The sequence below is a fragment of the Thermobia domestica genome, chromosome 11 (assembly GCF_964235325.1).
Source record: "Thermobia domestica chromosome 11, izTheDome1.hap1.1, whole genome shotgun sequence".
NCBI classification, from domain to species: Eukaryota; Metazoa; Arthropoda; class Insecta; order Zygentoma; family Lepismatidae; genus Thermobia; species Thermobia domestica.
Window position 1 is genome coordinate 197,296,363 of NC_137464.1, and position 13,244 is coordinate 197,309,606.

The window sequence follows — 13,244 nt, forward strand, 5'->3', positions numbered from 1 at the left end:
TTCGTCCTGGATCCGACCCTGGATGCGAGGGTCTGGGGGCGAAGTCCCCAGCTAGACGAGGTTTGACCCCAAGTCATGTATGTCATCGTATTAGTGGGTTATCTCGACGGTCCCATTTTTCGTAACATATTTTGTTGATCTTGAGTTTTTATAATTTTACAGGAGAGTTATTTAAAATTTCTCGTTAAACATTATATTCTGCTACTCATTACAAGATATGCCATTTTCAGGAAGTTCATATTTCGTTAATATAAGGAATGCAGCTATAAAGGATAGAGCAGACTAAATAAGGAAAGACAGTTGTTACAACTCAAAATCGCGTTTTCGAGTTACTCCAATTCACCCCTTTCACCGACGATTTATCTTCGTCTCATTTAGCCTACAGGGCATAATTAAGAAAAGTTGAAAAAAAAATAACCCGGTGAAACGCTAGACTAATGAAGATGTACTGAAGAAAACAGAGATAGAAGTAACTATATTGGAAGTAAAAGAAGAGAACCGTTTAGATATAGAACAAATTGTTCCCAAGAACTTGATGATAGAGGAATCGACATCATTATACGTATCTTGTCATTATTGGCAGCTCACTTGTCGTAAACTAGGAAACTTCATGCACTATGAGTCTTCAGGTAATCTAGTTTTTCTGTTCTTACACCGTAGACTCTTTTGTTCCCTCCCTCTTTCTTCCCTGTGATACAATTCCTTCTCGGCCAATGCTCTAGCCAGTTTTCTTCTAATTTTAAATTACACCTAAAATTGTACTCTTACCTCCTGTAGCATTTCTAACATATCCTAAATAGTTTCCGGTTCAGCTCAACTAATTCTAGTTATTCCTCTCCACACCCACGTTTCGGAAGTTGCATTTTTTAAAACGTTGCCTTTGCGTAGTATCCTTGTTTCTGTCCCATACAGTACAATATTTCATGCAAGGCGTTTTACGAGTTTTATTTCTGAATTATTTATTCAAAGATCCACAAAATAGACTACTTTTCTTCATAAACGTTTCATCTTCGATTTTTATCTATTATTAATAATAATAATAATAATAATAATAATGTTCGCGCTGTATGGCCGCACTAATGAATACTATCCACATATTGTAAAAGTAGTTACCATAAAAGGAATGGTAGAAGGAAAACACTGAAGGGGGAAAAATACTATAATTGATGGACGGTATTAAAGGTGAAAAGTAATCCGTTAAGACTAAGGCACGAGAGGACGAATGTAATGCGTTAAAAGCTTCTCATTTAGTACATGGCTTCATTGATATCAAAATAATTGTTTGATCTTTCTCTAAGGTGTGAAAATGAACAAAAACATGGTGTGTATTGCGGGTCTGTATTCACCGCTAGCAGGCGATAGGGGCAAGAAAGTCGCTGGAATTCAATATCCTCCGGGGAAGGAGCGCAGTATTCGGTTGTGATAGACTTGCATCTCGTAGAGGTCGAGAGGTGGAAGCAGAGGCTGCTGCGCTGGACCAGGCGAATTGCTGGAAGCTCAAGGCTAGCTGAGCTGCCCGTGAACTTTCCCCGACGAGATCGTTCACTGACCTTTTTCGTTCAATGACCTGTCACGGATGGATACTGTAGGGTGGTCCTAGTTGCTCCGCTCGAGCTATGCGCATGCTTGGAATTGATCCCAGGACGCCCACGCCGGGAGAACCGTTATTTTACTTTGTGACTTTGAAGTCAGCCATTCAGGCAGCCTTGGTGTAGATCATGTGGCGCACGAGTGAAAGGGATTTTTGTTCTCGTTATAGGCTTTCAAGCATAAAACTGATTTTTTTTTTTCTGTATTTGAACTGTTACAACCACAAGCAGAGGTTACAGTCCGTACATTACATTCTTATTTTCTTAAAATTGCTGAGATTCTATCAACAAATTATGTTTCCGTTTTCTAACTTTCTAATCTTCTATTCACAGTTCAAGGATTTGTTCTTTTGAAATGCATTCTACTTACATAACAAAAAAATTAAAAGAAGTTGACAGTTTGATTAATTACAAATATTTTTACTTTTAACTCCATTAAAATATGAGTGGTATGTTCTGTTTATCGTATTGTATGAAACTGTTTTTTTTTTTTTTTTTTAATACGATAGCTAAACGAAATGGAGTATGCCGGAAATAAATACAAAAGAAAGAAAGATGATTGATAATTAGAGAAATTTGTACATTATGAACAAAAATTCTCATGCCGAATTTCATGGATTGAAATAATCTGATCAATAGGAACTAGGAAGTATGGCTGGAAAACATCCGAAGAACTAGTATCGACTGAGTTCGTTGTACACGGCTAATCATTACGGATCAGCTGTGTTCCGTAATGATTTTTCCTTTTACCAAGGAAGAGTGGCAAAGGTGTTTTGGAACTTCCCTTTAACATGCTACAGGGATGTCCTGTAGTAGTGGTTTTGAATTTATCCACTGTATCGCTAGAATGTGGCAGTGGTATGAACTCTTGCTCTATGCAGATCCTGCATCTAACTTAGAACGGGGTTCAGAATTCTACATTTCTTTCCCTTGTGAACCCATTTCATGATTAGCAGTAGAATAATTGGGTTCCTGAGGGCCACGATGACTCACTAGTAAAGCGCTCACCTGTGGTGCATGGAGTCCCTTGTTCAATCTCAGCTCGCGCCAAGTGAACTTTGTGTTACACAGCTATCGTGTGCGCGAGTTTTCTCGGGATTTTCCTGTTTCTTCCCACTGTCTCTTTTCTACCATTAACGTCGTCCCCCTTGGCATTGGTGCATAATCGTGGGATGGTAAACTCAAATAAATTAATAACTAAATAAAATTAAATAAGGTTTCAGCTTTTCGTACTTCAGCAAATAGCTAGAAGTTCCCAGTTTTACTAATTGATACAATCTAAAGATGGGATGATTACCCCAAGTTGCTGGGTTTTATCCATCCGTTTCTTCATCTTTTTCATTTCTCCATCTGGTAGATAGCCCCTTCGGAGTGCTAGAAGCTGAGAAGGAAAGTAACAATCCGACTCCTTTGCATTAGTTCCTTGTACAGGGTATCTATCGGTCACGGAAGTCATGAAAAAGTCACATCAGAAAACAGTCATGAAAGTCAAGAAATTTAGCTTTTAGGTCACGAATTTTTTCATCTCTACAAATATAAGTATAAACTGGAAAATTTTGTTTTATTTCACCACCAAAAATTTCTATGGTCGGCTTTAGGCGCTACAAAGCACGCTTCTATCGCATGCATGAAAATTCGGCTCAATTCGCTCCCAAATTTGCTCTTAAAAATGTTACTAAATTTTATTGTTTGGGAAAGAAAAGGTCACGAAAAAGTCACGAAATTTCATTTTGGAATTTTAGTAGACACCCTGTTGTAGAATAATTGCAGGGGGACCTGGAAACTAGGTTGAGGTCTTTCTCCAGAACTGAATACAGTGAGATTTGTGGAACAATGCCAAAACACGCATTTGATTTAGAACGGCGATAGAGGCTTCTGGGACCCTGTAGGGCCGACAATATGAACTCGATAACGTGTAATTAATAGTTTATGTGCAACATAAACTAGAACCGGCCCTAGATGTTGTAAGGTGGTAAAAATTTAGGAATATTTTAATTGTCCTTATTATGAATTATCGTCCAACAGCAAAATAAGTAATGTACTGTAAGTAATTAATGCAGTGTACAGTAATAATGAAGCATGGTATATAATATTTAGTAGATTGCAAAGAAAGAAAAAAATACAAAATTATGTTCTGTAGTAAATGACGATTTAGCTTCTGCTGAAAAACTGCTCCGTTTTTTTTATTTTATTTATTTATTTTTTTTATTGTTTGAAGTAAATGATAACCGTTTGATTACTAAGAAGTATCCTGATTTTATAAATCGCGTGTCCTCCGAGTAATGTAACTTCGGTACAGATACAAGCAGCCCAAATACAAAATCAAAGAAATACATTATGAGTGCACTCTGTTTAGCATAATATTGTTACAAATTTTCTTTTGATCAATTAGAATTTGATAACGTGATAATCAGCCCTGTAGCCAAAGTCCCTTCCTAGACGAACACTTCCAGATGTTTTCCTATCCTGGTAAATATCGAAGCGTGAAGCAACATTGTCTATGAAAATTAAGCTGGAACTAATTTAACTGTGTTAAGTACGTACTTTTTTAACAGCCCATTTTATATAGGGTATTATTTTTCTGTCCATGTAGTATGGGTTCCTGTCACCACGGCATGGCACGTTCTCAAGTTGCGGATCGAGAAGAAGACCTCTAGGTATAAAGGTTAGCTGCGAATACATTGAATCAGCAGTCGCGGACGGACAAGGGGCAGTCCTCCAGCTTGGGGATTTGGCGAGACGCTAACAATCTCATCCTGTGAAAAAGGCACTTGTTCACAAATATTCATAGAAGTCTCGGGCCAAAACTGATAACTTGGCACGACTAATCCGGAATTTACGTTCTGTTACGGAGAATGAATATAAATCATTCGGTATCATGGTAAAATATCATGAAGTAGGAACAGGGTTTTTCGTTCACATTCGAATAATATGAGTAGTTGAACGAGTTGAAATTGTTAATGATACACTTCTTTCATTACTAAGGAAAGTAATGACAACGACGTTAGACTCGTGAACTTGGCAACATCCAAATAGCTTATCGTGAAAAGTACAAAATTCCCACATCGCAATATTCATAAATATACTTGGATCTCACCAGATGGAAAAACACAAAATTGATCACGTTTTAGTAAAATTGATGTTCGGTCGTTCAAAGGAGCTGACAGTGACACTGATCACTACCTGGTAGCAGCGATAATAAAAGATATATATATATATATATATATATATATATATATATATATATATATATATATATATATATATATATATATATATATAATATTATCACTGAGTGAAGGAAGTATTCAACATCAGAAAACAGAGAGGTTTAATTTAAAGAAAGTAGAGGAGAGCTAGACGAGAGGGAATAACAGATTCTCGGCTTTAGAAGATTCGGAATGCACTAGTGTTGAGGATACATGGGTTGAAAGTAGGGATTGCATTAAAATTTCATCAAAAGAAAAGTTGGAGCACGCGGAAATACATTGGAACAAACCATAGTTCGCTCAGGAATGCACTAAACTTGCAGAGAAGAGAAAACGCAAAACTACGTTGCGAGAAAACAGGCTACAAAATCCGAACGATATAACTTAACTACTCAAAATTTCGTTGACATCAGCGGGAAACTTTCAAACTTTTTGAACAAAGAAGCGCAATTATTTGAAAGTTAATCGCTTGAAGATAATAGTAAAAACAAAAACATCCGGTTCACGTATAAAGATATTAACTATTTAAGAAAGGCAACGAACCTCGCACTCATATATTAAAGAAAGCCGATGAAACAATTCTCATTGATACAGATAGCATCCCGAATAGATTGAAATATTTCTTTGACGATTTGCTTAAGACGTAGTCAAAAACTAATGTGCGTGGAGAAAGTGAAATGCACACAGCAGAACCGTATATTCCAGAATCTAAACGAACAGAAATAGAAATCACTATAAAGAAATTAAAGAACCATAAATCACTGGGTGTAGACGAAATTCTGGCTGAGTTGGTTTTAGCTGGAGGAAAAAAATGTGGAACAAGATACACAGACTCATTCTTCGTATCTGGATCGACGAGGAATTGTCACAAGAGTAGAAAGAATCAGTCGTTGTTCCAATTCACAAGAAAGGCGACAAAACTGATTGCAATAATTATCGAAGCATCTTTTCGGTCAACATTTTATAAAATCCTTTGAAACATTCTATTAGCAAGATTGACATACACAAATGAAATTATTGGAGATTATCAATGCGGATTTAGGCGAAATCGATCAACTATCGACCAGATATTTAGCATTCGAAAATTACTCGAAAAGAAATGAGAATACAATACACCAGTACATAAATTATTTATTGATTTTAGAAAGACCTATGACTCGATTTGGAAGGAAACTTTTTTCGACATTCTCACAGAATTTGGAATACCGAAGAAGCTAGTTAGATTAAGATATGTTTAAATGAATCCCAAAGTAAAGTTCGGGTAGGAAGATTCTTGTCCACGAGCTTTCATGCCGAGAGTGGCCTGAAACAAGATGTGTTGTCGGTATTATTATTCAATTTTGTTTTGGTGTACGTCATAAGGAAAATCAAAGATAACAAGTAGGGCCTAGAGCCGATTGTATTCAGCATATTATGGCGTATACTGATGATATAAATATGATGGAGGATGATAGAACATCAGAAAAATGCATAGGTCTTATTAAACACTTGCAGGAACATAGATTTAGAAGCAAATGCAGAGAAAACTAATTACATGAAAGTTCGCCGGGGTCGTAATACTGCAAATTATGGATACGTCAAAATTTCAAGTAATACTTTCGACAAAGTGGATTCTATGAAGTATCTAGGATCAATATTAACAGACGAAAACCATATCCACGAAGAAATTAAATGTCGACTGAAATGTTATTCAGTTCAAAATCTCTGTTTTTGTCACGAATTCTGTCGAGGAATTCGAGGCTTAAAATATATAAAACGATAATCGTGCCTGTTGTGCTGTTTGGTTGCTAAATATGGTCGCTTACTCTGAGGGAAGGAGGCAGGTTGAAAGTATTTGATAATAAAATCCTGAGACGAACATTGGACCCAAGAGGAACGAGAATGGGAATGGCGGAAACTTTATGTGAAACTGCATAATTTATACCATTTACCAAACATTGTTAGGGTCATCAAGTCTAGGAGGCTTCGGTGGGCAGATAATGTAGTCAGAATGAATGAAGTAGGAACGCTTTCAAAGTTTTAACTGGAAATCCAATCGGAAAACGACCATTAGGAAGACCTAGGTGCAGATGGGAGGACAGTATTAAGATGAATTTCCCAAAAATAGGAGTACAAAATAGGAACTGGTTTCAGTTTCAGTTGTATTAAGGACAGAGGTCAATGGAGAGTTTTTGTCAACCGGCATTGGACCTCCGGGTTCGATACTCCATGCAGTTACTTAGTCATTTTTGTGTTTTATTTGAAAGTAAGTGGAATTTTAAGAATTTAATTTTACTGATTTCTTCCTGATCTAATTTAATGTCTTTTTTTTAAAATATGAATTTGCATTACACGATAATTATATGTAAATTAATTATGAAATGACATGTTTCAGTTTAAGGTCGCACGATTATGCCCTTTTTTAGGCTAAAGCAGACGGATGATTAAGACAAATGTATGAGTAATGGTGGAATGACGAAGTTGGAGGAAACGAGAGTACCCCGAGAAAATTTATGGACATGATGTCCACCACAAACTTACTTGTTGGGTAATGGAACAAAGGACTCCATACACCAATGGTAAGCGAAAACAGTAATATAATTCCCCAATAAGTCAACGGGAAAAAATTGCGCATAGGCCTATATTCAATACCGGTAATGTTCTATTATAGCCAGTCACGTTACGTGTGGCCAGTGTATATCAATTTGCATCGCTGTTATTTGTGGCTTTCTGGACCGGAGTTCGATGCATCTTAAATTAACTCCCCAATTGCCTCACGATTCTGTGTAACCATTTGGCTACAGCAAGATAACCAGTCAAATTTGTTCGCGATTTTACTCAACTAAAAGAGTGTTGTTATTAAGAAAATAAATAGTATTGTATGTTATTTAATCGCTTGTGTATTCTTTTCTAGCCGTTGCTCATGACTCTGTAACCGCTTCATCTACCCCATTCTTTCTTCTCTTCACAGTCGGATGACGGAGCAGAATTCTGATGTAGTACTTTACTTGCTGTTTTAAGTGTAACTCCCATTTCGCAATGCATTGTTGATCAGTGAAGTGGTTCATAGCACGCTTTATCTCTGGAAGTGATTGATTTTCCTTCTTCCTCTGTTTCTTGCTACAGACAACAAAGAAGGAAAGAAAGAAAAAAAAGAAAGAAAAGCGTTTGCATAAAGTAACGTTGCAAACAAGTAGAATTTCTTCACAGATAATCTTCAGTTCCTATATCGTGATTTCTGGGATTAAAATCCATTAGGTTCTAAGTGTTTTTCTTAACATAAAGATCCGTTATATGTCTGTATGCTTTCTTTTTTATATCCCACGGCGTACAAAGTGTTCTCTGCGGTGATATTTAACAAAGCTTGTGGGTACATTCTTCATATACTGTACGTATGCTCTTGGTCTAGTTTAATAGTAGAACAACTTTAAGACACGTGATTTTGGGAATATCTTCATTCTATACAAGTAACAAACGTTTGACTCTTATTTTCCTGATTAAGAACAATCGTATCTTAAAAAGTAGGACAAATAGAAAGACGAAAGTTATTAGGCAATCCAGCTGATCGAGGCTATTATTATTATTATTATTATTATTATTATTATTATTATTATTATTATTATTATTATTATTATTATTATTATTATTATTATTTTGTTACAGGTTGTCGAATCCTATAGATTGGGAGGAATAGTCCCAATACCAAACAAATTCATCTAGAAAAACTAAACATCAGATGATAAGCGAAAACTGTACTAACGGAAGTCCGTTTATGGGGTAACCATTTTTAAAATTTCGATATCTGAAGTGCATTAAGAAAAAACCTATACGAAGATAGACGTAGTACCTTATGATTGCATTAAAGACATGCTTCATTTATATTATCTTATTTTCTAATATTACCGTTAAGCTTGTACTGAAGCAATTGAGATGTCAGTTCTATTACAAAATTGTATAAAACAAGCTACAAATACCATCATTTGCATCTAGAAATGACCTTTACTATTGTACTAACATACTATTGATATTTTACTATCTAATGTTGCTCGATAGAATGCAGACAAGGGTTTATCAATATAAATCCACAAATTTGTCCAGTTCCCAAACTACTTATGTCACAGAAGCAGAAGTGGATGCAGTTTAACATGGGCCTTAAATACTTATGTTAGGTATCTCGGAGCTCCGAACATTAAAAAAAAAAAAAAAAAACGCAATAGTTTAATGTAAACTAGGTAAACGAAAATTTCATAAGGAAATCTACACTGATCATCAAGAGACAGCAGGACAGTTGCAGAAATCCCCCTGCAGAGAGTCCACCAGTGCATGTGAATGAAACACATCTCGCGTGTACTGCTGCTATGTACTTCCTCTCTCGGTATCCACGTAAGTGCAGTGTTTAATGGGCAAGACGAAGGACCTGAGTGCATTTGACTGTGGTCAAATCGTAAGGGCCAAACGACTGGTTGGCTTGATTTCGGCACTCGGATTTTCAAAGGCAATTGTGTCAGGATTGTATCGTGAATACTTGGCTTCCGGTAAAACCGCGCCCATTCGGGCAAACTGATGCAGTCAGGTGCGTGTCGATGATAGAAGTAGGCGCCGACTGGCCTGCATCATAACAGTCGATAGACGGGTCACAGTGCGTCAAATCGCGGAAAGGTTCAATGCAGGACAACAACGTCGCGTTAGCAGCCACACAATTCACAACCACCTACTCGCCATGAGGTACAGAAGCTATCTGTCCACGCAAGTACCCCTTCTAAACGCACAACACAGGAAACAACGTCTAGCATGGGCAAAGGAACACTGTCACTGGACTGTGGAAAAAGGTTGCCTGGACAGATGTCACGTTTCACATTGGTACATGACGATGAACGGGTGTAGGTGTGTCGCCAACCGCACGAAACAATGGATCCATCGTGTCAGCAGGGATGTATGCAGGCCTGTGGTGGTTGTATTCTCATTTGGGGCATGTTTACGCGGACTGAAATGGGTTCCCTAACACATGTAACACGGTCCCTCACAGGTGAACGCTACCGCGATCTTCTGAATGACCATGTCCTGTCATTTGTTTGGCTGCAATATCTGAATGGTAGCCATATCTTTCAACAGGACAATGCGCCGGCCCACCACTCTAGGGTGCCAACAGACTGGTTTGATGAGCACTCATCTGATCTGGCAAAACTTCCTGGCCATCACGGTCACCGGACCTCAATCCCATCGAACACATCTAGGTCGCCATGGAATGACACCTTCGGGCTGTGGACCCTCTTCCGACCAACCTGCGGGCTCGGTAGGAGATTTTGCAGCAGATATGGGTTAAGATGCCACAACAATACTTCAATCGCCTCGTGGAGTCCATGCCGCGGCGGGGCTTCGTTATCAGAGCGAAAAGTGGTGCTACACGGTATTAGGTAGGTGGCTGTAATTCAACTGGTGATCAGTGTATTATTAACATAATAAATTGCAACTTTAATGTGCTTCTGAAGGTTCCATCGGTACTTGCAATAGCGCATCTGATGTTTACATATAAGGAAAAGTGACCATATTAGTTCAAAGCTCTTCATGCTAGCCGTTACTCCTGTTTCCTCTTCATGAATTCCCAAGCTCCTGGCCGTACGATAGAGTAAGGATTCTGTATGTTAATATCTTTAAAGTAAGGGCAGTATCATGACAGCGGTAAGGCATATCCTTTGCCTTAACGGAAACTTAACGCGTTTTGCCAGAGGTGATTGACTTGCTGTAAATTTTCTTCAGTTTATCATTTTTTATGTGTAAACATTGTTATTGAATACTTTTCTGGATAAAACTGGTGCAGTGTGAAGTACAGGAAAGGAAATCACGACGGAAGGAAGTGGCCACAGGCAGCTGTAGATAATGCAGTTTGAAGGAAGTCACAGATCCAAGCGTTTACAATCTTTTTGTGTATAACTTGGTAAAATGTGTTTATCATGGAAGAAAAGGGAAGTAAAAACTCTACTAAGGTGAAGAAGAACTGTATAATAAAATGTGGTGACATTCATTTTAAAACAAAACATATTTATCTTTAATTGCGTTAACTCCAGTGCGACTTGATCTAGCAAAAACTTTTTTGGAAAAGTTATACAGATACTTACCAATTTAATGTAAACACCTGAGAAAGTGCAACTTTCCAGTTTAATATAGTGTTGGACCACTTTTCGCCCTCAGAAGAGTCCTATTACGACGTAGAATGAAGTCATAGAGATCGTGAAGAATAGCAAGTGTAATATTATGCCATTCCGCGTGCAGTGCATCACTCAGTTACGTGAGAGAGGATGGGAGCGGAAATCTGCGGCGTTCGTCTCCAAAACGAACTGTAGATGTTCAGTTTTGTTCAAGACAGGATAGATGTTCAACTTCATCCCTATATTCGTTAAATAAGCCACAACAGCTCTGCTCTGTGAATGGGTGAACTATCACCTTAGAATATGGCGTCATTGCCTGGAAACAAGATATGGACCGTACGATGCACATGCTCCCCTAAAATGACGACGTAATTACAGGCAGTGACACGACTAGTAAGCGTCATCGTAGGACCTACTAAAATCAAGATATTGCGGACCACAGTATTACAGAGCCTCCACCATGGTTGGCGATTGGGCGAAAACACTGCAGATCATACGCCTTCTTGGATTTCCACCACACCAAATACGATCTGTGGTTTTCAATATGAACGATAACTCATCAGACGATGTAACACGTTTCCAGTCATAACGATCCATGTTACATGTTCACGGCACCATTGGCGACGTGGCAAAGCATTATTGTCCCATTCGGTTTCGTCCGTGCAGCCTGACCTCGTATGTTCATGTCGTGTGACTCGCGGCGGACTGTGATTGGTGACACAGGTTGAAGAAAGTGCTGTTTGGGTCCTCCCTTACTTGCACAACAATCACTTGAAGGTTTTGAGTGACTCGGCGGGACTTGTCATTGAGGTTTTCTTCAGACCACTCTTCTTCTGCCAATGTGGTTTTCTCGTAAGTTTGAGGCTATCGTCACCTTAAACACACTCTCGTGACACACGTAACACGCTACTTTCATTACACTCGCACCATATAACCGAGTACCATCAGTTTGTCCTCTTTAGAAATCAGACTTGGTCCATTTTTACACTATCAACGTATGCTCAGTTTCATTGTACACTGCCGTTCTACTCTTCCTCACGTAGTATGGAACTTGGCCTTAGCACACCACCACCAACAGCCGACGCTGCGATCGCCGTCCGACCATTGCCAAACCAGACTTTGATCTGCATCCAACTTCAAATAGTCCCATTAAAATGATAAGTATATGTAAGAATGCAATAGTTACTCACTCCATATTATCCAATCATAGTACGTACGAACGTTGGCTTCGAACGAGTGAAATAACACATATTAATAGAAGGCAATATTTTCTAACTTTACTGTTAAAGAAGCTATTTACACGTGTCAAACCAGCACTGAACCATTGTACTATTTGTTGGATTAATGCTTAATTTAGACGTTGTGTCCACAATACACAATCCAAATATGTACATTTGTAATACTTAATTAATTTTCCAGTAAAACTACAAGCTAAATTAATTTTCCAGTAAAACTACAAGCTACTGCTAAAATCATGTTCAAAATTGTATTGTTGTCTGATTTACGTATCTGGACACAATTTCAGAACTGGTGAGAATAGAAGTGCGTAGGGTAAGATTTGAATCTAACAAACAGGAAAGTAACAATAAAATCATAGTAATAAATCGGAACGAAACAAATCAAGGATTTTAAATTTTCCAACTACACGAGATTTGTTCCACGTCTATAAACTAATTTAGAACATATTTTGACCTTTGCCTGTGATAATCATAAAGATTTTTTTTTTTTTTTTTTGTGAAATTCCATGTGTCATGTGAAATTTAATATTTCAGTAGGAAGGAACAGTTAACGAAATAACAGATTTTGCTTCTGCTTTCCTTTATCAGTAGTATAACTACTAGTAGCGCCTCCAGAGTTCTACATGATTGAAGTCACATCGACAATGGCGTTAAAACCGGCTTTGCATCCATCCTTTCTCCTGCAAAATTAATCCCTTGGCCTTAGGATCTCTATTGATTTTTCACTTCGAAGGCATCATTGTAAATTCTGGTGTGAGGAATGGCGTACACAAGGGGGGATGGGGGTTTAAATCTCTCTTGAGCAAGGTATTATAGAAAAATAACCATTAATACATTAAGGTATACAAAAATGAAAAATCACACTTGTCCTGAAAAAATACGAGATTGAGTGCTTGAACCTGTTGATCAAATTCTGTGTACGCCACTGATGTGAGGTAAAAATATTATTTTTTCGAGTTCATGTATACGAATTGATGTGAAAAATAAAGAAAATAATATGAAAAACTATGTCATTGGTTTTGTTATAGCACTAGAAATGTCAACCAATAACGAATATGAACATTTTCACCATATTGGATTTTC

General features: G+C 37.7%; 1 protein-coding gene across 1 annotated transcript in view; it reads left to right on the forward strand.

The window, feature by feature from the left end:
- Window positions 1-13,244, forward strand: part of sn (fascin domain-containing protein singed) — a 279,621-nt gene that overhangs the window by 217,018 nt on the left and 49,359 nt on the right. The gene's annotated exons all lie outside the window — the stretch shown is intronic.